Here is a 26,828-nt window from a genome sequence, read left to right on the forward strand (position 1 = left end):
AATTATTCGACTAATTTCTAATATTTGTATATAGCTGGTCGTGCAAATTATTAGTCGAATTATAGTCGGTAGTACGTAATGAAAACCGAATAATAGTCGGTAGTATCAAATAGTCGTTTCTGCCCATCACTAGCGGCGACAAATACTGATAAACAATAAGAAATTGACAGCGCCTCAGCCGGTGGTAGGAACCGTTGCCGGTCACGATTACGCGACCGTTGCGATAACGACTGCGATATAATTTTGATAAAATAAACATAGATTAATTTGTTTTTAGACTATTAAGTAACAACATTCAAACGGGTGAACTTCTAATATTTTGTAAAATTTCTTAGTTTTAATTCACCGAAAAATGATATGTAACGTTATTCGAGTTTCGTTTTTGAATAAGTGTGTACGAGCAAATATATTTATCCAGATATTCTCGATTAGAAATATTGTTTCTGAAAAATCAAACAGCTGAAGTGCTCAGAACTCTAGTTCCAATCGCCTATTTATGTATATTTTCGAACTCAATAAAATGGTGTATTATTTAGTTCAATGAAATAAAATGTTTAAAATACTTCATACAAATACTGTTAAATATTAGATTAGTCCTTAACTTAAAAATGTAATGAATAACATTCGAATTTTCTCCTTTGTATAAATCATCGTAGATATGACTTTCAGAGAAGTATATTAAGTACTTGTGGACAGTGGTGCAACATGATCAAAAGGAGCCCATGTAGTACTAAAATCCTTTTCTAAAATAAATATGGCAAGATCTTTTATATATTCCATTTCTGAAATGTTTGCAAAAACTCTTTTATAGAAAGTAATTGGCGTGTAAAGTCTGGACTTATGTCATCATGATATAACTGTACAAGATAATAAGAAGCTTTGACTATTTCTTTCTCTTCACTCGAAACTAATATAAATGGATGTAGAAAATGAAAATAATCATTCATTTTTTTTAAGCCTTCAAATTTAGAATTAAGTTGATATAGTACTGTATCTATAATTTGTAAAATTATTTTAATTTTTAAATTTTCTTTTTTTTCTCTTTTTCATTCTTTAAAATTTTCTCCATCAATCTCATCAAAATGTTTACATATCTTCTTCGTACTGTTTGATAATTTTTGTTATATTCCAACTTTTACATATATTTTTGGTTGTTAATAACACATTTTCATAGTCACATCTTAATTATGTAATAAAATTAGTAGCCTCTTCTAAATTTTTGCAAGCATTAAATAAATTTGTTTTTTTTTTTTTTTACATTGATTTTGATATACTGTGTAATGGTTTTAAAACATTTTCACATATGTACAACAAAAAAACAAACTTCATTAAATCTATTTTTTTTTTTTAACACGAGCAGACCTCTCATAATTTTTTTGACAAGTTAATGATATATATGCTAAGGATTTTAAAAATTTTAAAAAAACATCTTTAAAAATTATTTTCAAAGAATATATTGACTCGTGTCGAGATTCCCAACGAGTTGGATAAACTTTTTTCAATACTTTTTGTTTAATTTTACTAGATACGTTTTCTCTAAATGCAAGAGTTGACCATATGGGGGGGGGGCACTGGAACTAAAAAATAAAAATATTACCTGAACTGTATTAAAGAAATGTAAAGCTTTTTCAAAAATCTTAGCAGTATCTGAAACTAAATTTAGATTATGTGAGCAGCAGTGAACATAAAATGTATTTGAAACTATATCTCTAATTTTTTTCTGTGCTCCAGAATATATGCCACTCATTACCGCTGACCCATTATATCCTTGTTCTTCACATTTTTTGACATCCAATTCCAATTTCAATCCAACATCATTCAATAATTTTTCATAATTTTCTGCTCCATGTTGATCAATTGCCAAATCCTCATCAATTACTCATCAATTTTTAATGTTCTTAATTCATAATTTAGCATTACATATCTTATCATTACACTAACTTGGTAAATTGTCTTGTGTAGAATCCATGATAGTTGAAAGACACTGGATATTTTGTATTTCTTTACATATCTACTAATATTTGTGTACTTACAGCTAATATTACAATTAGTTAATTTTACACTTGCCAATTGAGGTACTTAATATTTTTTCATTGTTTAAAAAATTATTCATTATTGGGTTAAACTCTGATAAAAGCTTTATGGTTCTCATAAAATGTCCTGTAGAAAATAATATCTTATGTCCTTATATATGTTCTACAACATATTAATAATTACAATATTCTTACATTAATAATATGTTTCACATTTATGTCCAGATGATCAATATAATTTAAATTATTTACCATCATTTGTAATTAAACCGTCTTATTTTTATGTTCATGTCCTCTGTTTGCTGTGTTCCCAGCTATTAATAATAAAATAACTTTAATTATCCGTGTTAGTACTTCTCTCCAGAAGGTATCATCTGAATATTGTTTTTCTGTAACTTTATCAACTGTATGATTTTTTCCCCAGTTTTAATTAATCTTCCCAACATCAATATGTTAAATGGATTTTTCATGTTTATTAATTTTAAATTTTAAATTTCTCCAGTTATTATGTCCATTAATCCATGCAGCATTATAATATGAAAATTTTTGGTTGAAAAATAACCAACCTGTTTCACAATAGGCTGCATTCAGTCCAACTGAGAAACACAACAAAAATCTTGAAACTTTTACACCAGATTTTAATTTCATTGAGTAAAATTAAGGTGAAAGGTATTCTTCACGAGTACGACTAGGAAAAGCTATATTTGGTCCACAGGGTCTATAAGCCAAAATAGATTTTTTAATATAACTATCATTGATATTTTCATTAAAATGAACTCTATCAGTTGAATATTCATACTTTAAATTCAACTCTATTATAAAACCAAAAAACAAAAACCAAAAAGGATAGTATATTACATTTTATTTAAATTTACCAATTCAAAATCAGTAACATTAACTACGTTAATATCAACAACAGATTCAGTCGATTCAGATACACAATTTGTATTGTTATTATTTGTGCCATCAGCAACATTACAACCATTGATAAATTAAATACAAAAAATAAATTTTTAAATTATTCTTACTTATTATATTTTTAAATAAAACTCAATAACCAAAAATTTTATCAAATAGTATTGTATAGTATGGGCAGTATAACTATGTAGCCCCTTTACATTAACTTTAACAAATTATTATTATTTAAAACATACCGTTAGTAGATTCAGTGTTAGATTTTCATTAGATGTTTTTGAAACGAGTAATATTGGTCTTATAAAATTATCTAAAGGCTTAGGCATGGGGTGCCAGCGTTCTGTTTGACTGAGCCTTAATGATCCTTTTAATTTTTTAAATTCTTAATCTTTTCTGAATTTTAGTTTTCATTTTGAAGCTCTACTCAAATAGCCTTGAAGCTATTTAGTTTTTAATGTTTTTACTTACATCAAACAAATTAAATTTCAATTTAAAGAAATAAATGACAATTTTAAATAAAACTTAACACTTGTAGGCAGCTATAACGAATAAGTAATAAACTAATAGAGTAATATCATCTATATTGATTCCTAATATTATTATCAGATATCAATACAAGAATTCTATAAATAGATATGTTTTTATGCCTTATTATTGTCAGACACATTTTTTCACGAGTCATTACGTGACGTGTCATGAACAGCGTTTCCCAAAATGTGAGCCATGCTAAGGGTTCTGCCAGATGTATGTGATTATCGAGAAACTTATTTTATAATAATATCAGGAAAAAATATTTTTATATATTATTTAAAAAAAAAATTGCATAATAAACTAATTTTAATAAAGAGTATTCATTAACAATCTTAATAGTATCATTAAAAACATTTTTTAGAGTATTGGTTTTCCTTTTTTTTTTTTTTAGAAAAATTAGAGTTAAATTGGAATTAAATACATTAGGGTTCCACGAAACATAAACTATTTTTTAAGGGTTCAGTGATTGTAAAAGTTTGTTTATTACAGATTATAGTAGGAATATCGTATATCATCGGTTCCCAAACTTTTTTCTGCTGTGCCTTTTTTTGGACTCAATTTAGCCACGGTGGTCTGCTGTGAATAACATGAAAGACAAGACAAAAAAATATATTTATTGATAACTAATTTTATTAATTTTATTAAAATTTAACTTAATTATAAATGAATGTATTTTTAAATCTAAAAATTAAATAAATAAAATTATTGTTATCATTATTATAATTATTACATAAAAATATTATAAGGTTAAAATGAGAATGAGAATATACAATAGAAAATATTTCATTATTTGCTATAAATTTTTTACGAAAACAATAAGGAAAAAAATCTAAAAATGTTTGACTATTTGCTATGAAACGTAGACCATGTTGCCCTTAGAAAAAGCTGGTGGTGTCCCTAGCGCACCGCGGTGCACAATTTGGAAACCGCTGTCGTATATGAAATTTAATCTAGGGTCCTACAAAACCGAGGTCCCCTATGAATTTCACACCCTTCAATCCGGATAATATTTTTTACAAAACATTTAGTAAATTACAGTATTTACAGTAGACATTTTAAATATACGAGTATTATTATGTTATAGAACTTTAAATTGAGTATATTATCTGATTGTTAAAATTTTAATTTTGAACTTTGTTGAACAAACCATTGGGAATTCAATTATTTTCCAGTTAATTGATTTTTTTTTTTCAAAATGATTCGATCATTTAAAGCTTTAATTTTAACAACGAAATACTACTATATACTACTCACAGTTTACAAGTCTTTCAAAATATTTTATTTATATTTCCTGAACGAAAAAATCACTCTATAACAATAATTGCAATAATTAGCATAAGTTATTTAATTAATATTGATATAAAATAATTTTACAAATTTTCTAGTGATACGGCAACAAAAATCTTTACGAATAACTATTTTATAAAAAAAATAAAAATATATAATAATAAAAATAATATTTATGACATTATAATTATAATGTCATTAATTATAAAAGGTAAAAAAAATTTTATTTTTATATTTTATTATAATATTATAATTCTACAACCAAGAAAATTATCGCATATAATCACAGCAGACTAGTGAATTGCTTAATATCCAACGATTATACTATTGTAGTAAAAAATCGTATTGTTTTTCTGAATAAAATTATTATTTTATCGTGTCCAAATCCCACGATGATGCAAGAATCTCATTCCAGTTTATTACGTTCTTAGAAATAAAATTAATAATTTTGACAAATATCATTATAGTATCCTCTGAAAAGTAATCACGTTCTCATAATGTGAGACTTTGTTATAGCATCTGTTTAAAGCACACATTTATTAAGTAATAAATTAATTTTTTGTGATAGGTTCGTTTATGAACCCTCTATAAAGTTCATAATAGATGTATCCACACGACATTATGTACTTAATATAATTCACTATACTAGTGTAAGTCAATTTAAAAGCAGTTAAACGGCTGCAGTACGAGCTATAATTTGTACGATATTCACATGTCTCGTTATACTTATGGTTTTTGATTTCACGCGAGCTATCGAAAACATTTAGACATTTCGCTTTTTACCTTTTTATTAAACACTATTGGAATTGTGTTTTAAATAAAAAGGACTTCCTGATTGAGATGATTGCAATGATTTAATAAAAAAAAATTCGAATAGCGTGTGCTAATAAATGGCAATGAACTTCGATAAATGTTTTGTAAGCAATACTCGTACTACCTCTAAGCCGTAGTCACTTCTACATTTTAAATTTTTCTTTTCGTGAGGAATTCTATTATGAGATGAAAATGTAAAAACCAGGGCTTTGCACCCGAATCAACCCGAACCCGTAACACCCCAAAAAACTTACAAAATCAAACACCCAAAACCCATATAACCCGAATGATTTTTTTTTTAAAAATACCCGAATTCACCAAAATCCGAATAAAATATTGGTTTTAACCCGAAATCCGAATAATTTTTTATTTTACAATATTTATGTGATATATCATTTCGTATGTACGTATGTATTTTTTGTAGTTATTTCAATTTAGTCATTAGTTGTTTAATAGTAAAATTATTATTCACAGGAATAATTTTACAAATAAAATACAAAATTATTAATTAGTTATTTAGATAAAGACATTAGCATTATATCATATTGACAGGTGTGCGTGAATGGTATGGTATGTTGAATGATCAAGTGTAAACAACTGGGATACTACTTTTAAAATTATCCCAAACGAATACGTCGTATTATTATAATTTAATAGGTAATGGTTATCGTAGTTACTTTTACAGATCACTAAAACGTTATTTATTGTAATATTGTCCGAAATAGAATTGATGCCTCGCGTATGATTACCTTAAATTGTTGTTCGCGTTTTTCGTATTTATTCAGTGTATGGCGTGTAGAACACATGTCTATGGCGTGTAATTGTTAATTTTTGTTGGTGTATTAATTTCATCGTAACATTCGTAAGTACAAATATTATTATTTTTGTATTATGCTATGTCCTAGCTAGTGCGTTTTTAATGTGTGCACGCACCACAAACACATAGAATGCAAAATAGTTTGTTTTTTGTCGTATGCGATATGCATGCCCGCACTAACTAGGAGTAAGACATAGTGCAAATATTTTTAATTTGAATAGATATTATAATTTATGAGCTTCATACACATATAAAATAATCCCCTCTTCCCCAAAAATAAATCGTAGTTACACTATTGCTTGAAATTAACATAATAATAGTTTGCTCTAAAAAACTATTGCACAGTTGTATAAGAAATTGATATTTTATTACATAGGCAGGTAATAAAAAATATAAATATTTTATTAGTGAAGGGAGGCTAAGCCTCCCCTTCTACCAATGAAAAATAATATTTTTACTTGACTACTTAACACCCGTATTATTAACCAATATTAACCCGAATAATAACGGTTATTAACATCCAAACATTTATTTTAATGTTGTATTGCGGTGTTTGAACACCCGAATATATTCAACACCCGAAACCCGAAACCCGAAACCCAAATAAATTATTCGGATGTTAAACCTTGGTAAAAACGTTGTAACAATATAATTATTGTCAATATTAATAATTTACTATAATTGTCGAGACCCGTATTAGTTTTTTTTTCGTTGCTGGACGAAATGAAGACTTTAGTAAATGATATTCCTATGGAATATCTGTAGCTGATTACCTAATAACTATGTACATATTCATTAGAAGTTTATTCGATGTAAACTTCACGATCCGCGAATAGCTACAAATTCTCATTTGGACGAATAATGTTCACATAAAAACATAAAGGACATGAACGTTTTCAAAAATAATTCAGAACACTCATTAATCAATGGACGCAGTTAAATTGCATTGTTATGACTACTCGTCTATCATACGTTTTCACCAAATACGGTACTTAGTTTTGTAATCACAATTGAAATCGTACCTAACATCAATACCACGGTATGTGTTATAATAATAGGCCTTAAGCCTAGTTCAGGTTGGTGAGCGACGGATGACCGCAATGAGCAATAAAGGTATTAACATTTAGTAGGGATTCCCTATACCGATATTAAATATTTTGAAAAATTAATTTTTCATTTACCAGTATTTCATCGAAAAGTATGGTTCAGCTAACTATACTGTTAGAAAACCATAGAAGTGTTCAGACCTTCGTAGTTAAGATGGCAATAAAACGTTTTTTTAAAAATTTTTAAATCTTGAGACGGTTTTTTTTTTTAAATATGAAGAAATATTTTATGTAAATAAACTCGCAATGATTGGAATATTTTTTAATTATGACTAAAACAGCATATGCAATTCTTCCCCGAATAGCCTTGGTTGTCGAATAATACCGTTTACCCATTAACGGTTCTTAAACAAATTGGCTTTGACATAAGTTTAAACAAAATTTTCAGTGTGTAACATTTTTCGGAAGTGGTTTGATCTCATTTTGGTCGACGAGCGAACGATAGCGAATTAAAAAAGGTATCAACATCTGGTGGCTTTTCCGACGAGAACGGTAAGCGCAACTACGTTGTGTATTATTTACGTATTATTGTGTTCGCAGAGTTTTTACGCGCCTTTTCATATCGTCTAAAATTAATTTTCAATTTAAAAATGTTTCTAAAAGTTTTTTGGGTTCTAATTTTGGTCGAGTATAACGAGCGAACCCCAGTATCCGAGGCTTAATATTTGGTTGATCCGAGTAACTATCGTTTTGTCCGCATAAATAACACATGAATTATTTATCAGTGCGATGCGTCAGGTGACGATATAATTACAATAATAAATTATAAATTATAATATTATTATACCTGCTGTAGTACAGGTACTGTGCACAAATATAATATATAATACGTGTATTACGGTATTGGATGGTGGTGGTGGATCCACATAACGAATTGGAGGGAGTGATCTCGAATATCTACGCAAACGCGTTGTTGTACAGTCCTAGGATTACGTCTGCACGCCAGAATATGACCTACAAGGGCCTTTTTCAATTTCGATCATACCACCCCTTTCCGGTTAAAATATCGTTTTCGTATTTTTCCAAGAAATATTCTTATATTTAGAGTACAAATATTTTCGTGGGCATTCAACAACATCGTTAAATCGTTTTACAATACTATTGAACGACTTAACTTATTGATTACTGAATATGCTTCTTGTACAACGTAGGTACAATTTGAAAATAAGAATAAGATCATTATTCAATTCTACTAATTTATCTATTTTGAAACCAATTAACGTACCTATTCAATTAGCATTTAAATTATCCATTATAACGCATGATAATAATTTATTCAAAATCCACATCCTTACATTCTATAGTGTAACTAATTTTGTCTCTTGTTATGAAATTAATATTAAGCTTACTCGTTACCTATAAAAGAAGTTTTGAAAATTATAAAATTTCATACATTTGAGTTTTTATTAAACTACGTATAGAAATATGATGATTAAAAATTACAACTATAAATATAGTATCGATGCTTGGGCCATCGGATAGAGATGAACATTTCTTCTTTTCCTCTCACCCCTGAAACCGCAACCTACTAAAGATGCCTGAATTTGTATACCGATGTCTATTCCGTAGCTTTAGATAGTAAGAGGTAATAATTAATAAGGTAATAATAATTGTGTTTAATATAATAATAATAATAATAATAATATAATATAATCGTGTAAATATTTTATCATGTACGTATATGAATCATCAAATGTTAAGAATATGGTAGTATATACAATAAAGGTTAGGTTTTCGAATTAAACTACATATACGTTATAGACAACTATTCAAAAATGTTAAAAACTTTGTACGTTCAATTATTGTTTTATTGTTTAAATATGATAATTTATACTATTTAAGCTGTGATAGCAAAGAAACTGATACGTGCATCACTACACACCGATTAATAACACTTATGTTATTTTCTATGTCTATTGCCTTTAAAGCTACATTTATAAATATTTAATATCGATAACTGAATTAAAGTCGTTTATTGTACTTGAAATCGTAATCTGATACATTTATTATTGTTATTATTATTATTGTTCCAAAGTAAATGATTTACTTTTCCATTGGAATTATTCATGGTAATTCGTTTTTTGCATAAAAAAAATTAATTACAATTTCAAAACGTTTTCACAAATTTCTTAATATTGTGGTAAATATTAATTTTTATCAAAATACCCATTTATATTTCTCATTAATATTACTGAGTGGATAAACATAATTAAAAAAAAAAAAAAAAAAAAATCAGCTGTATTATTTAATTAATAACTATTAATTTAAAAAGACTATATTGGTACTTGATAGGAATCCATATTTTTATTTTTTTTTTACATTTAGCCTCCGCAAAAAAAGCAGTTTTATTCTTATAAATTTGAGTAGTTTAATTGAAAAAACATGTACAACAGAAATAGTAAATTTATTTATAGGATCAAATATTGATAGTACGTCAGTGAACCTAGAGATAAGAATAACAATAAGCGAACAAACTTATGATAAACTTAATATATGTATGTACTATCAATTGTTAGGTCATTATTAGACGTTAAGTTAATTCATTGACGAAGGGTAAACGTTCGCTCTCTGCACGAAAGTTGAAGCGTACAGTTTATTTGATTGATTATATACAGATCATCTACAATTATACAATGTTGATCTACAACTGTTGGGTAAATCCAATTTAATTTTTAAACAGAAGCAGGATTAGCAGCTTAGAACATTTTGAAAATTTTTTACACACTAATTTTAGTTATCATACCTTGTATGTCTTAGTTGTAAGAAAAGCTTTTGTAAACCATTTGTGATATGACCATGTACATAATCCACATTTATCTGGATTGGTTAGAACCTAAGAAGTTCTATGTGGTCGCGAGTGTGTGGATTTCAGCTATGTCATAAAAGTCAAATACGAATATCAACTTACTTTTTGGCATTTTCCATTTTTTCATGCAGCGTACATTTGAATTTTGTTCTAGAAAACCTACATGCATAAGCGTAATCTGGAGGGGGGGCAAGAGGGTGCAACTGCTCCTCCATATATTTTATTGAGGGGGCAATAGTTTCGTTTTGCCCCCCTTTAAAAGTTATAACTTATAATTCAATTTCTATTTTATCATAGAAACATTAAACAGCATAATGGATTGTATAATAATTAATAATAATAGATTTATCGTTTTGACTTTTTGAGTGCCTCAGTCTATTATTTATTAATAGTATCATTATAAACCGAGCGCCTTCATATCGTAATACGAGGAATTGCAGAGAGATGACAGTGATGGCGGGTTATTAGTTATTACCACAATAGCACAATGCGAACTAAGATTATTATCGTGTTTATTTTTACTATTTATAAGTGTAAAGGCCCATGGTACCAGTTTTTTAGTTTTATTACTGCTTCCCCCCACTAGGATTGACTCCAAGTTATGTCACTGCCTACAGGGAATCATTGACATGAATAGTATTTTTAAAATAACATACAGTTAATGTTTTATTGAATCATGCATATGGTTGGCTCTTTGATCGTTAATTTTTTGATACTAAATTTATTTTACGACTCCGGTACTTCGCTAGGTGTACATGTATGGCATCAGAAAGCAGCGTATCTACAATGATACAATTTATTATGTTTACATCGACCCTCAGAACCGCAGCAGGTACAATGGTGCAGTACGTTGGTGATTAAACGTTAATGCCGGAATTCCATTAGTGACTTTCAATATTGTAATTATTCTTGTCACGCGGACCCTGCAATTGACCTGTACCAGTTGTTCGTATGGAATAAAACCGAACAGTTCTTCTACGACTAACCCCCTCCCTATGCCCGGCCAACAAAAGTGAGCGAAACACACGTGTGAAGTCACGAACCAGATAATTTTGATTGCAAATCAATCCCGTGTCGACCCTACCACGCGTAGATTATAAAATGATTATCATAAGATAAACTATGTGTACAATAATATTATGTCCCAGCGTAATCCCTGTCGAACACGAGCTAACCGTTACCACATTAAATACGAGGCACGAGGCATCTACGTATGATACGCAAATCGCGTCGTTTAATCGGTCGGTCTGAAAACGCCAGAAGGGTTCACTGAATCGCATATTATTATCTTACCTAATAAAAAAAATAAAAAAATAATAGAACAAAAAACTACGTATATTTTCTTAACGCGTACATCCCGTGTGAAATATAAAAAAATATGTACAAAAAAAATATATTTGAAAATAAAATCTTTCAAAAATATACTCCTCGAACCACGTGACGACTTACTTACAAACAATGAAATATACTCCAAATCAAAAGTTAAAATTCTTACGTACAAAACATTGCGAAAGCCACTAAAGAGTTATGGTTTCCGACAATGAGCTATTGCAAAAGTTTCTCATACTAATTAATTCCCTAACTTTTATATCAAATTACACATAACAAAAGACCTATCAATATGAAAACCATGACAAAATATGCCGCATATTTCTACAAACACTTTCATAATTGTCTTCAAACTAATCATGACATAATCCACTGATAATGAACCTTTGCACTCAACCATACCTGGTTAAGCAATTCCAGTTCCATCATCTAAAATGTAATTGGTTATACCGTGACTTGCTACAAAAATAAGCTAAAAAAAACAACTAATAATTTTGATTAACATACAAATATTTGTTAACACGCAATACCTATGCGACTTTTGTCCGGGATGTTAGTTGATAAAACGATGTTTTAATGCAATACCAATATTTGTATGATATGCTAATATTTGTTCTTATTAAAACATATTTCATAGTTCGAAATACTTATAAAAACAATATAATCCAATTATAAATTAATGAAGAAATCAATATAATAGTATTTACGGTGCATTTTATGAATGTATTCGAATACGTTGTATACTAATTGAATCCCTATACCAGAACGGAAAAAAATAATATTGTAATTCAGTCTCGATTACAAACGAGACATACTAATCGAGTCCGGGATTAGGAAATTAGTAATATACTTAATAATTAATGAATATTATACGAATTTAGCCCAGGATAATTTTGGGTAAAATATAAAATCAACTGTCCAGAGTTTAGATACAGTGGAAATAATGCGGCGGGGCATTAAAATTTATAATATTGTCACACATGCCACACAGCCGGACCACGCATCAAAAAGCTACCCCCACCCCCATCCCCACCCCGACTAGATGCTTCTTAATATACGTATAGGTATGGAGACGTGATATCGTTCATATAATTTATATGACTTTCGTCAGATATTATAGTGACATGTTATATAGGCCGGGAATTTTAGATTTTATTTCTAACGTCGTAATCAAGCACAATAACTAAATTTGAAATTTGAAGGAAGTTTTTCCTATATATTTTAATCCATATAAAAATGTTATTTTATCATTAGCTATATTTATTTAATTTTACACAAATTATTCATATTATATTATACTGCTACATCAATAGATTATAAAATATTAAAAAAAATAAATAAATATTTTCAACCATACCTGAAGAAATTTTTATTGCAGACAGTCCGGTCTGTAAAAATGGGAAGGATAATGTTTTTTTTTTTTAATTTTACGAGATTCAGTTAATATTAAAACATGGACTCAGTATTATACCTAAATTTTCATGAGACTATAGATAAATACCCTAAAATAACCCGGGTCTTAATTCGTCATAAAAGGTTATATTGGGATTCAATTTGTATGCAACCTTCGAATAAGTTTCTTAAGAACAAGGTGTGTGAAAATTTTAACTTTTTTTAAAATTTTATTTGTAACAATATTGACCATTGGTACTTGTATTGAGATTACTTTTGATCAGATCACTCATGAATTTTGCAAAATAAAATTTAAAAATAATTGAATATTAAGTATTTAAACTTCGTACGTGTTTTAATTTTTACAGATTTTTTTTTTTGTAAACAAATAATAATTTTTTATTTCTCGATTTATATCTTTATACTTATAGAAATCAAAATGTAACTTAATATATACGTAAATATATAAATATTTCATTTTAATTCGTTTTTGAGTAAATGTATTTTATTTTGTAATAAAAATGTAATTATTTCCTGAGATAGCGTAGGATCACAAACTCAAAATAATTTTTAGTAATATTTTTAAAATGTTTCACCTTCGTTTCATATCAATTTTATTTGTTCATTTAATTTTTGTTCGCACATAAACACAAAATTACCATTAATTATCTATATTCTATAACGATCAACAGATTTGAATTTCACTTAAATGTATTGTGCGTCGGCTGTTGATGCGTGCATGAATTATGTCAGTAAAGCCTTTTCAATAATTCGTAGTAATTTCTTTAACATTTTATCTATAGACAACGGTTTTTTTTTTTTTTTTAATATGAATTTACGTACATCTAATCGTGTCATATAAAAAAATCACGTTTTTTTTACAATCAATTCGATAATCAACACAATATTTGTAAGTAATTTTTTAATTTTTACAAACAATTTTCAATTTAAAATTCTTCTTTTCATTTTCTTCTCTGTATCGTAAAAAAACGATATTGTGATAAATGAAAAATTATGCCCCTATAATAGTTTCATCAAATTTTTAAATGGTTATTTACGAATAATATTTCCGAAAAACGTCAACAATAAAAAAGTAAAAAAGCAAAAAAGTACCAACATTGTGATGTTGTAATTTATTATAGAAGATAAAAATATAATATAAATATTTTAATTTTTTGAGATACCTCAGAATTTTTTTGCTTTCCATGGATTTTCCATCACTGACCTATCGGTATTTTGATCTGTCTGATAAAACGGAAAACGATATGCCCCTTTAATACTCAACTTCACTAGTCTAAAATTATTATTATTTATACCTTTTCTTACAATATCATAACTAGGGTTCGGACTTTTATTTACTTTTATTTACTTATGCACTAAAAAATGTAAATTTAAAAAGCTTTATTCATTAAAATCAGATGATGTATATTATAAATTAATAAAGTGATTATGTATGTACCGGAAATAAAAAAAAAATTCGAAATTTTATAGAGATTATTATTATCAATAAACGACTCGGAACAATTCTTATCTACACGACGCACAAAAAGAATAGGTTGCAGGTTATTTGAAACTGCGAGTCGCCGTGCTGCACAATACGTATTGGCGGTGAATAATTATTATTGATTAATCTACTTAAATACAACAATTTTTTAAATCTTTTTTTTATTGCACAGTTTAAGTATTAGAGAAACCATTGTTCCAAATTTTAGGTTCGTACATGGTATAGTTTTTAAGATACAGTGATCAGTGATTTATTGGTATTTGGCTTTTATTTACATAGATTTACAAATATTTAAGCAATCACACGGGTACACTGTCTGTAACAAATGTACGGGTACACGGATTTCAACGTTTATTCATCCGTGAATTTTATTTACACGGACTTTCAGATAGAGGTTTGGCGATCGAACATGTTGGTTCAAATGTACAACTGTTACACTTTATGTTCAGTTTTTACAACTATATATGCGTAACGCTGGAAACGGTGGAGAAATCGCATTTCATTTTATGTTCGATAATAATTTAGCACGACTACGTGCTCGGTCAATAAACGCCAATAAATGTATACACCATGTAGTTAGTTCCATAATATTTAATAGTGTAATTTATGTTTTCCTCAGATGACATGCTGAGCCAACACGGTAAACAAATAAAAATTATTGACGGGTATAAATTAAGATTCCATAAAATATTAAAAAATTATGTATGACGATGGAATTGTAACAACAAACATTTTAAATCTTATTTGAAAACCGATGAAAGTGGAAATACTGTTATTAATGGTAAACTAGGACATAAACATGAAAAATACGAATAAGACATTATGATTAGATGAGTAATTCGTAATTCATTAAAAAGAAAAACAAAGGATGAGATTTGTGAACGGCTATTTAAATTTGCATTCCATGAACTAAAGGAAATCAATATTTACAAATACATAAAATACATAAAACCGGTATAAATTGTTTTCTTGAGTCAAGTTCATAATAATAAAATATCAAGACTAGATTTTATCAAAATTATTGCATTTACACACCAGTCTTTTAAAATACCCTAAAAAAAAAATAAATACATAAGAATTATTTTTTCTTTAACTAAAATAAAAAAACATTTAAAAAAATGAGTTCGTTTAACAAAACCAAATGGTGTGATCTAATATAAAAAATAATAAAATAAATAAGAATCACAAAATATTTTTTGTTGTTCACCTCCTCGTGGTGCTCCTTGAGTATCTCTAAATAAATTGAAACGCATTCCAGTTATGTTAATAATATGACCATTTTTTCTTGGAACGCACTCTAGTGATATCTTATTCAGGACACAATCGGAACATTTAGAAAAAGGTAATTTCGGGATATACCCGGGAAATTCCTATGTTTACAACTACGGTTAATAGATGAAAACTCGATGGGATACCACCGGAAAGGGGATCGCATGACCATCAGCCTTGTAATGCAAAGCATGCTGTTTAAGTGTGACGATATTGGGTAGAGCTATATTAGATAGGATTGGTAGAGTGGCATGGGTAGACAGGTTAAGGCCCCGGAGCAGTAAATAAACCAGAACCCTTGCTTAATATTATGTTAATATGGAGACTCAAAATATAAATGTAATATTGTTCTGGTAAATATTAATATTTATTATGCAACTACAAATAAATAATAAATAAATATAGTGAAACCTCTAAATACCGTACATTTTTGGTCGCCATAATGTTGTCCGTTATTTAGAATTGTCCGCTATTCAGAGGAAGAAGGGCAGGTACGTCCGCAAAGTTGTAGCTCACTAGGTGAAAAATAGTTTTAGTGTCAATACATAGAAGTAAGATTAGATTAAATTGGCATTCAACGATTATTCTATATTTACGATAAAAATTGTTAAAATCAAAATTAAATTGCCATAAAAGTGACCATAGTGTTAACATTATGTTAAGGTCTAGCATTTTGGGGATTTTTATACGATTTTATTAAAACTAGATTACAATTATTATGTTGGTAAATCTACTCGAACAGTTTTGTTGCAATCTAATATTTTCAAACAACTAATATCGTGTCTTTTAATAACCTACCAATACAAATAATCTTGAATTTATCATAGGCATTTATATATACTGGCACGGGTGCTTTTTTGTAAGCTACAATGTAAATATTTGAAAGTAAGATGTTTTCTTTATTTATACATACTAACATTTAATAAATATTTTTAAAGAAAAAACAAGCAGCTAACTAATATAAATATATTATGTTGTTGCATTAAAATTAATTTGACATGATAATTTATGATACTATTTAGTCCCGGGCTACATTTATGGGTATACAAATGTAGTATGTTCTTATACCATTATACCGTTTATCAACAATTACGACTCACTTTTGAACTCCGTCGTACTGTGCAGAACTTAAATTTACCTATTTTCATTTTTATGCTTTGTATGGAGACAGGTGTTGGAATAACGTTACACCAGCCCCACCCGCAAAAATGAATATTTCTCGGTTAACGAGTTCAATACAAATTCTGAAATCGGTTGTACAAATTTATACGAGTTGCGACTATTAATAAACAAGACAAAAATCGTACATTTTTTGATGTAGAGTAGGGCAGTAGAATAGAAGTAATTTGTATTACTTTTGTTGATAAATAAACTCGTGTGTAAATATATATTGTGCCTTGTGATGCACACGTTTCTGCATCAACTTACTGGCAATCATGAAAATCAAAAGAAAAAAATTGTTCTTAAAAAAACTATAAAAATATTAAAAAACAATAGTTTTATATAAAATAATGTAAGAATTGCTTCGATGAGAATCTAAAATATGTTGTTATTAAATTCTTAATTTTCTTATATTAACTTTTAAAACTTAAAGAAACCATAAAAATGGATTATAGTTTTAAAAGTAGTTTAGTTAAAAAAATAATGATTAAATAATAATTTTAAAATTGGTCATCAATGAATTTAATAATAAACCCAAATAGTATACTCGTATAAACGAGTTTTATGTAATCATTTTTTTAAATAAAAAGAAAAAAATCTTTAATAGCCGATTTTTCACTATTTCTACATAAATCTATCATACAATGCAAAAGCTCTATTTATTATATTATATATATCTATCACACTAAAATTATTATAGTATTCTATTTCAAATAAAATATTTATTTTTTTTTTTACATCATAGATATATATATTTGTATTTTACACACATTTATATACGTTTATTTATTTATCTGCTAAGAAATACACATTATATAATACGACAATAGTGAATTAAAAGATAATAAATGCTAACTCCTTCTAAATTATCAAAAACTTTGATTACCATAGAATAATCGAAACTGTACCTGTATTGTTCTTTTTAGAAGTATCTAACACAACAATCGGTGCTCCAAACTTGAAACCGACTAGACTTAATATCGGTTTCCCTTCCTATTTTCTGTTATACGATTCTTGAAACTATGTACATATTAAGTAACATATTATATCGACTCCTCAGTTCAAGACTGCAATAACTCAAATTATAAAACTACTGATTCTAGAATAAAATAAACGACCTCTAGAGGTGAATAATGCAACTAAAAGTTATTGCGTTATAGAATCGAAATCGTAATTTTGCAAATAATATCACGTAGATAATTCAATTCTGAATATTTTTGAGTTATTGCTGTCTTGAACTGAGGAGACAATATGTAACATATTATACAGTACTGCATACGTTTTTTTATATCAAATTTAAATTTAAATTATAGACAAATAACATTATTGAGTATAACTTTATCGAGGTTAATTTAAAATATTAAATAATACTATTACCGTTTTCAATATTTTTCTATTGTAAACCTATCACAGCATATCGGTATTTATCTAATTTTTGTTAAATTTTTAAATACCAAACTAAATATTTAGTAGAAATACATAATATCAAGAATTATATTTATGAAAAATTGATACAGTGAATCATATGGACATTTATAATAAACAAATATAATAAACATACGTTGTATCAAACATGGTCAGTTAGTTTAGTATGTGTAAATAAAAATTCGAAAAATAAAAATTGTCTACGTGAAATAAAAATAAGAAAAACATATCTTTCTCGTATTAATAGAAATCTCGAAAATAGTTCTAGAGACTTAATTTATTTACTGTGAACCTAATTGATTGGAATTCATTGTATATCTACTCTCTAAATTAAAATATGATGTTTTTTTTCATAAATCCATATACATTATAATATATTATTAAAATAATTAATATTTTTGTTCATGAAATTCAAATAAATGCTTTTAAAATTATTTATCTGCACAATAGATTAGTTAAAATTAAAAATTAAATATAACAATCTGGATAATAGCCACATATTTATCATAAAATAAATCACCTTTAAGAATAAGTAATTTATTCTTGAAGGTGATTTATTAACTGTTAATAACTAATGCGTATGTTGATCGTCTTTCAGAAATTGAAGGAGTCATGAAAAATCAGAATTAATTTTTATTAATTTATTCATCATTTCTTATTCCTCAGATTGTAAATTGAATTCAAATCAATCACAAATATTTTATTTACCCTCCCTCCTGGAGTTTATTTAAGCATTCTAAACACTATAATAATAACAACTAATATCAATAATATGACATGCAGCTGACCCTCTACGTCCTAACATCGACTCATCAATCACGCATAGTCGGACCACTATGACCCTTCACAACACCCTTCATAACAGCCGAATTTTGACATCCAGACGTTTTCACTAACGCGTAATCATTAAATAACCGGGTTTACAAATGTTTAAATCTGATCATTCTATTGGTTCAAGGTTAATGTTGGATATGTACGCTGTTTTAGTAATTCAATTTTATTAAACCATTTCTTGAACGCGATGCCGGATGAACCGTAAGATTTCGGTCTTTCTTCGTAACCTTATCAGAGCATATTATGATTATAACATTTATGCTGTTTTATTTCCAATGTTATATTCCGTAGCTCTATGCCGGTCTAACGGAACGATTCTTTAACGTACAAGTAAATTTAAATAAACCGAATCAAATAACGTACTATGTGTTTGTGGGACGAATAATTCTTGTTGCAAAATCCAAAAACTATAAATGCATCCTTGCATCTGAAAATGCATAAATGGCATTTTCAGATTCTCGTGTACTCCCAAATACAAGTAATGAAATTATAAATATGAATCAAACTCACATATTTACCATTACTTCCTTTACCGATAATGCATCTGATTAAGTGAAATAAAGTTTTTCTGTTGATACGTCTACAAGTCATAAAAACACTAAGCATTAATGTAATTAATACTCAAATGGTCGAGTAATATTTAAACATACGAGTAGTTAATCTTATCCTAAGTTTCTTGTGAATATGTTTTTTTAATGATAATACACGTGCGACTTTAAGGAATCATACCGGTTTATTAAATAGTCAAATAGTTTCTAATCTATAATATTTCCGAATATGGAAAAAATTTGCTCAATACATAAATTACAATTTATGTAACAATTACTTTAGTGTTTAAATAATAATCAGTATTCAGTTAAATGAACACCCAAATTCATCCCCCAAATAGGTGTTTACAAGGAAAAAAAACATTTTTATATGAAAACGTTATTTACTTCGTTAAGAAATTTGAACTATTATCACTTGGAATGGGAAATTAAAAAGTAATTAAAATTAAAACCCCATTGTTCGGTTTAAGTTTAATGGCTGTAAAAGTAATTTGAACTTGGATAGTCACTTTTGAGGAATAATGGTTTTCATATCATGTTTATCATTGAAAGTTTTAATTTACGAGTTGCAATACGTACGAGTTATTAGCGTTGAGTTCATATAACATTAAATATATTTAAATCAAAGCAACTTAACCATAAAAATTAATTAAAAAAAAAAAGTTTAACTACACTGAGAAGAACCAAAAGATAATTGCAAAGAAAATCTGAAGTACTTCACACATTTTATACGAATTTTCAGTAACTATGTAGTGAATTGTTTAAAGTCATTTAATGCTTTTTATGCATAAGTGTGCATTCCATTAAAATAATACCACATTAAAAACAAATTAAGTTGTAATCAAACCGAAAAATATAGTCTGATATAATTTAATATTAATATAAGTACGCAATTTTAAACAACACTGTTATAAGAACGAACTAATGTAAATATTCATTACAGGATGCAACAATTAATATGAAGCTTTACTATAAGTGTGTTGAATTATGAGAGTTTATCCAATTCGAATCTTTCGAGTTTTTATTTTATATATTAATACATCAGATGACTTTTAGATTAGATTATTCTTTTTTTTTAACTAACACAATTTATTTTTTATTTTAAATTGTTTTCCAAAATAAATCGTTTAATATGATTATAAAATGACTTGTGTTGAGGTTGTATTCATTATTTAATTTTTAATAACAACTTAATTTCAACACATAGTACTAAATCTGATTATTGATTACTTAATGTAGTATACAATTTTCTTACTATAATATTGTACATGATTTTTAGATAGGGAAATGCATCATTTACAATTGATGGTATACAAAAAAATGCACACAGAATCGAAAATAAATAAATGTATAGGTGTTAAACAAACAAATATTTGGTATTAATTATAGAGTTATAAAAGGAAAGAAATTCAATAACCATTTAAATGCAGTTCATAATTTTTACTACACGGCAGTTATAATGTCTTTTTAAAATTCAGCGGTAAGAAAATAAATGTATCTATATCATTATATTATGTGCTGTAAATGTACCTTACATAAAATAATATTTAATCATACATTTTGAATTATTTGTTCATCTGCTTTTCTCTTATCGATCGCATAGTATTGTAACATGATTTCCATTGTATTATCATTGAATATTCGGCACAATTTTATAATTTATAAGTAGTAGAACTTCGGTACTTCAGCAAATTTTGAATATACTCGTATTAAGGTCATCATAAAGGTATATTTAGGAGCAGATTAAAGTTCAGAAAATTACCTGTCAAAATCTATTTCATAGAAATGCCATGTAATACTAATAATAATAATAATCGATTTATATTAGTACTGGTAAGCACTAGGAGTTTGCAACCCTAAAAACGTAGAAAAAAAAATTATATGCATTTTACATCGGGTATAAGTATATTAATTTTAATAATATTTTATGGTCAAAATTTAGATAATTTTAAATGTCAATAGTAAATATATCTGGTAGATCGTTTTTGTAACACGTAATATTTAGGGCCAGGATTCGTAATGCGTTTCGCTTTTTTTTGCTATTACAAATTGTATGCATAAATGTTACCATGAAACTGTATATATAACATAAATATAAATAATCGGTACCTACATGGGTTAGTAATGTACATGTTTAATGCGTCACAAATTATAAGATTAGGTGTGATGTTTGCGGAACAATTGTTGGTACCTACACAATCAATACTGCACTGGTGGGTTGTGACATGTGGACAACAATTATGGAATGTTTCCAATGAAAAAGTAATTTATAATTTAACCTATACACGTATGCTACAAGTATAATATATTTTTATTTTTATAATTTAATCTATCTACTTTTCAAAATAAAACGTTCATTTCACAATTAACGTTATGTTACACCGTTTCCGAAAAATGTAATAACCAGGTCGATGATCTTTAGCGTATGGACAGGTCATAAATGCCTTACTTGCACAAGCACCACCATTGCCTCCGCGTACTTCTAAGCGGTGAACGCGTGATCGGATCGACGTGACACATGTGTACGCGTACGCGTGCGTTTGAGTGTGTGTGTGTGTGTGTGTGTGTGCGTGTGTATTTGTGTGTATGTAAAACAATAAATCCTATTGTGTACACCACACGAAAGTGAATTCCGTTGTGACAATAGAAGGGCGAGAGTTAGTTTCGGAGCAAAAGCAATACAAATTAACTTGATCGTATTACAGTAGGCCTGTAACGTGTGCGAAATATATTTCGAGCGTTCACTACTACCGCACAATGAAAACAATATGCGCACATAACGTTTATGATCGCGTATTATTTTTAATTCAATCGTCACGTGTGTTTTGTTAACGAGATAAGAATTATTCGCGGCTCCCACAAATGCTTCCATTACGCTGAAAGGGTAGATTTTTGTTTTTGTGGAAATCCGGATTTCGCCCTCGGCACTTTAATGCATCTCAACCGGATGGACGGTTTGAATGATGGCACTACGTTCGACGTTCATATTGTTTGTACAATCTACAGTAAAAACATTACGACACGGTACAATATGGCAACATGTTTGTGTACCACACACCGACGATAATTGAACGACCGAAATTGTCACAAGACGCGTCGGCACGCAGTCTAGTAAGTTACGTTCTCGGCCAAGTGTTGATTTTCTGAAACGAGTAATACAGCATTTGTGTGTTGAAGATTATTGCTTGTTATAAAAACACAATATGCGCAGCAAACAATTAAAAACACCACTGGTAAAAAAAATAAGCATAATATTTATACTTGTTATTACATTAGCGAAAAATATGTGAAAAATATTTTATAATATACGATACATTGGTTTAATGTAATATAATTATGTAAATATGTAAATAATGTAAATATTATGTAAATATATAATTAATGTAATATGCATTATGATGCGAGCCATCGGTACCGTGGTGAAGTTATGAAGTCATGGTGTTCATTCCTGGATGGGGAAACGTTCGGGAATTTAATAACTAATAAATTGAATACAAAACCCATGCTTGATTATCAATGTTACGGATTAAATACGATTAATTTAAAAACAATTCAATACAAAGCCATAGTCATTGCAGTGCAGGTGCAATTATTTGTTTGGACACTTAGTTTTAAATATTTTCAACTACCTAACATCATTAAAATATTTTTCTATTGTAATGTATTTCGTTCTGAATTAATTGATCATATGATATTTCATGAATGAACTATCGACCATAAAAAAAAACTAAAAGACAATAAGTATGACATAAGGTACTAAATTGATTAGCATAAATCCGCATGTTGTTAAAAACAAACAAATAATTGGTTTTTATAAAAATAAATATTTTATTTTTCTCAAATTAATAAATTAACATAATATAACTACAGTATAGAATATAAAGAATAAAAATAAGATATTATATCTATAGTATATGTTTATAATACGGTGGTCCTTATTTATTTATTACAGTACCCCCTATTTTATTATGTCGTATGTGTAAATTATTTATATGAAATTTGGAAGATTTCACTCGATTCCTTCTGGTACCGCATTAAGGTTGAAATATAGCAGAATATGGTAGTTTTCTTGTTTTTTTTATTCAATAAAGAGAGTATGGGATTTAGTGTGAACTCGCTAAGAACTTTATGATAGATTTTAATATTTTCTATAAACAAGCTTTCTACTTAAATTCTTATAAATTCATCGATTTTTAAGATAAATTATAAAGTATATTATTTTATATATATACATTTTAGAAAAGAAAATATTATTTTTTGCGTACCAACATTATAATTTTTAATTTGTTTTACAAGGAGTAAAGTTATATCCCATTACTGGACCAGATATAATTATATTGCTTTTTAAAAGATTTCAACTTGCGTGGAAAAACATTGACAAAAGCAAAATATCTACATCAGTCTTTTAAACTTATATTTTTATAAAAACTACACGAAATTCTAGAAAATAAAACCAATACCTATATGAAAGTTGATCTTATGACATTTTTACCTTTAACCTTTCTTAAATAAATATACCAGTATGTAATATATACTCGTATTCTTCGTATTATATATATATATATATTCTCACTGGTGTAAGTGAATTGTGGCCCGATCCCTAAATTAAGTACAATTTGCGGCCCATGTTTATGAAACAGACGTACGAATTGCAGCCCGTGTTTATAAAACAGACGTACGAGTTATGGCCACATTTTATTTATCTTTTCAGTCAGCCTATCAGCATTACCCAGAAAACACTACGAGGAGGTTGGCTGAGTTGTCTCTCAAAAATTTGTTTTTTTTTTTTTTTTATTTTTTATTATTATTTATGTAAAAATTACAAAATGTATGGTAATTTATGGTAAGATGAATTTTTTTAAATTATTTGTTGGCAAATATTAATAATTTAATGATTTAACGAAATCAAACTGCTCTATTTCTTTTTGTGCTAACTTTATCATCTGTTGTCTTATAAATGCTTCTTTTTCACATATTTTTTCGTTTTTAATCCATTGCTTCTACATTTGATATACGTTTCTGATTGAATTTCTACTAACACATCAATAAAATTATATATGTTAGGATGACTAGAGTAGAATGATGAATTTAGGTGTGAATGAAAACTTTCATAGTCGTTAGTGGTACGGTTACAGCTAGCAGAAAACTGTGCCTAAATATTTAGGGGAAACATGGCGTCCGGGGATATAATATATTATAGTATGTATCTATATTATAGTTTTCGAAAACATAGTCGGTAAATTTTACATCCCGATCATCTTTAGCGGGCAGTATTATTAAAAAGTCATCCGTGAAATAATAAATGACGTTGTCAGAATCTAAAACTGGCAAATCAAAAAAAAAAATGTTAAATAATAACTTTCGTCTGTATTCGTGTGATACGATTTCGTGAGTCCTAAACTTTGAATTTTCCTTCACCAACTTTGCCTTAAGTGAAATCGACATCCTCTTATTTTTACATTATGGAAGGCTTCCGCTAAAACACTGTGGATAGCTTGTTCAAATCTATAAAAACTTCAGTAGGAGAGCACGTTAGACCAATGGACGTGGAATGGCGAATTACATGTTGAAATACACCTTTGTACGTGGTATTACACTTGTCGGGTAGTAAAAAAAACACTAGTAGTATATATATATATATCATTTTTTAGGCCATGGATGATAAAAATTTGATAAAAGTGTTTAGGGCAGCTTTTGAAAGTTCCATTTACGTAAAATTGATTTACATCGCACAGCACTTTTATATTTTGTGTAGTAGAAAAACCAATTATAAAATTTTTTGTTTATCAATGACAATTATAAAATTTTCTTTGTCATTGATAAATAAAAATGGCTCACCTATGTTAGTTTTGATATTTATAGACTCCAAAGTAGCACGCAATTCTTTAATGTATTTTGGCAGAAGGGGGTGTACAAATGAACGGGTACGATGAACATTGTGTCGAATTAATGATAAATCATTCTTTGTCAAAGCGATACATTGCCTTTGTTCAATTCTTAACGAATAAGTTTTGAAGGTTTGCAAGAAATGTTTTCTTTAGCTTTTCTTTTTAAAGAATTACTTAATATTTGCCTATTTAGGACTTTTTCGTCGATTTTATTGTGGTTATGACTAGTATTACTCTCAACTATTATATTTAAAGGAAATAATTTTAAAAAGCACTTACAACTTTGACACTGCAAGGCCACCACTGTACATCGTTTTTTAGTGTTATGTGGAAACGAAATTTGTAGCCATCGTAGAGAATAATTGGCTTCGATTTTTCACTATTTACAAACACCATTACATACTTATAATATATACTGTATAACACACTTAAACAGAATTTGTAGTCTTCGTATATATAGGTACTAAATGGTGAACACTGTAATATTTTTCGTTTGAACTATCGACGTTATGGTATCAGATAAGATACTGCTGATACTGCCGGTACAAAATTAACAAATTTCTCGGGCCGCAATTATTTTAGTGATATATATGACCGGGCCACAAATCACCGGTCTCTTACATGTTAATGACATGTCGAACTGCAACACATCTATAGCCATTCTCACATTTCTCATTTAGAAAAGATAAAATAAACGTTTTTTTCTGAAAACCTAATTCTTTAAATGTTGATTCAATCCGTACGAACACAAATAGGAATTTCCAAATGTGCGAAAACACATTTACGTATACAAGGGATGAATTAGAGTAGTCTTTAAGGGTAAATAATGGCTTAAAATGATTCTTTATTTATTAGATATGTGACGTTAAAAGTATCTCTATTATTCACAGTTATATTATGACTTCAAAAGTTGATAAATTAAATAATACTCAAAACAAAAATCTGATAATATCAAATTTGTTAAAAAAAAAAAGAAAAAGCATCTGTAAGTCTCACATGAAATACGTATTGACCATGTTACATATACGATATGTGATACGGGTCCATCGAAAGATACACCATAGTTACATAAACAAGACACGTGACAGCGAAAGTGCTTGCACGGTAACGAGTGTTGTAACTAGACTACTCGAGGCTCGTGTGCAAATCAAAACCTTGAGATCCCTAATC

General features: G+C 28.1%; 1 protein-coding gene across 6 annotated transcripts in view; it reads left to right on the forward strand.

Annotated features, from left to right (window-relative positions):
• The window catches only part of LOC112683134 (neuropeptide CCHamide-1 receptor-like), a 169,475-nt gene that overhangs the window by 98,226 nt on the left and 44,421 nt on the right, over positions 1-26,828 (forward strand). The window contains exon 3 of one of the 6 annotated variants that reach the window (XM_025554031.1): positions 7,891-7,994. The exons of the other annotated variants lie outside the window; for them this stretch is intronic. The gene's annotated coding sequence lies outside the window, so the exon portion shown is untranslated. The remainder of the gene's footprint in view (positions 1-7,890; positions 7,995-26,828) is intronic. 6 annotated transcript variants of the gene reach the window in all.

This window comes from Sipha flava, unplaced genomic scaffold (assembly GCF_003268045.1).
Source record: "Sipha flava isolate LNK unplaced genomic scaffold, YSA_version1 220_pilon_pilon, whole genome shotgun sequence".
NCBI lineage: Eukaryota > Metazoa > Arthropoda > Insecta > Hemiptera > Aphididae > Sipha > Sipha flava.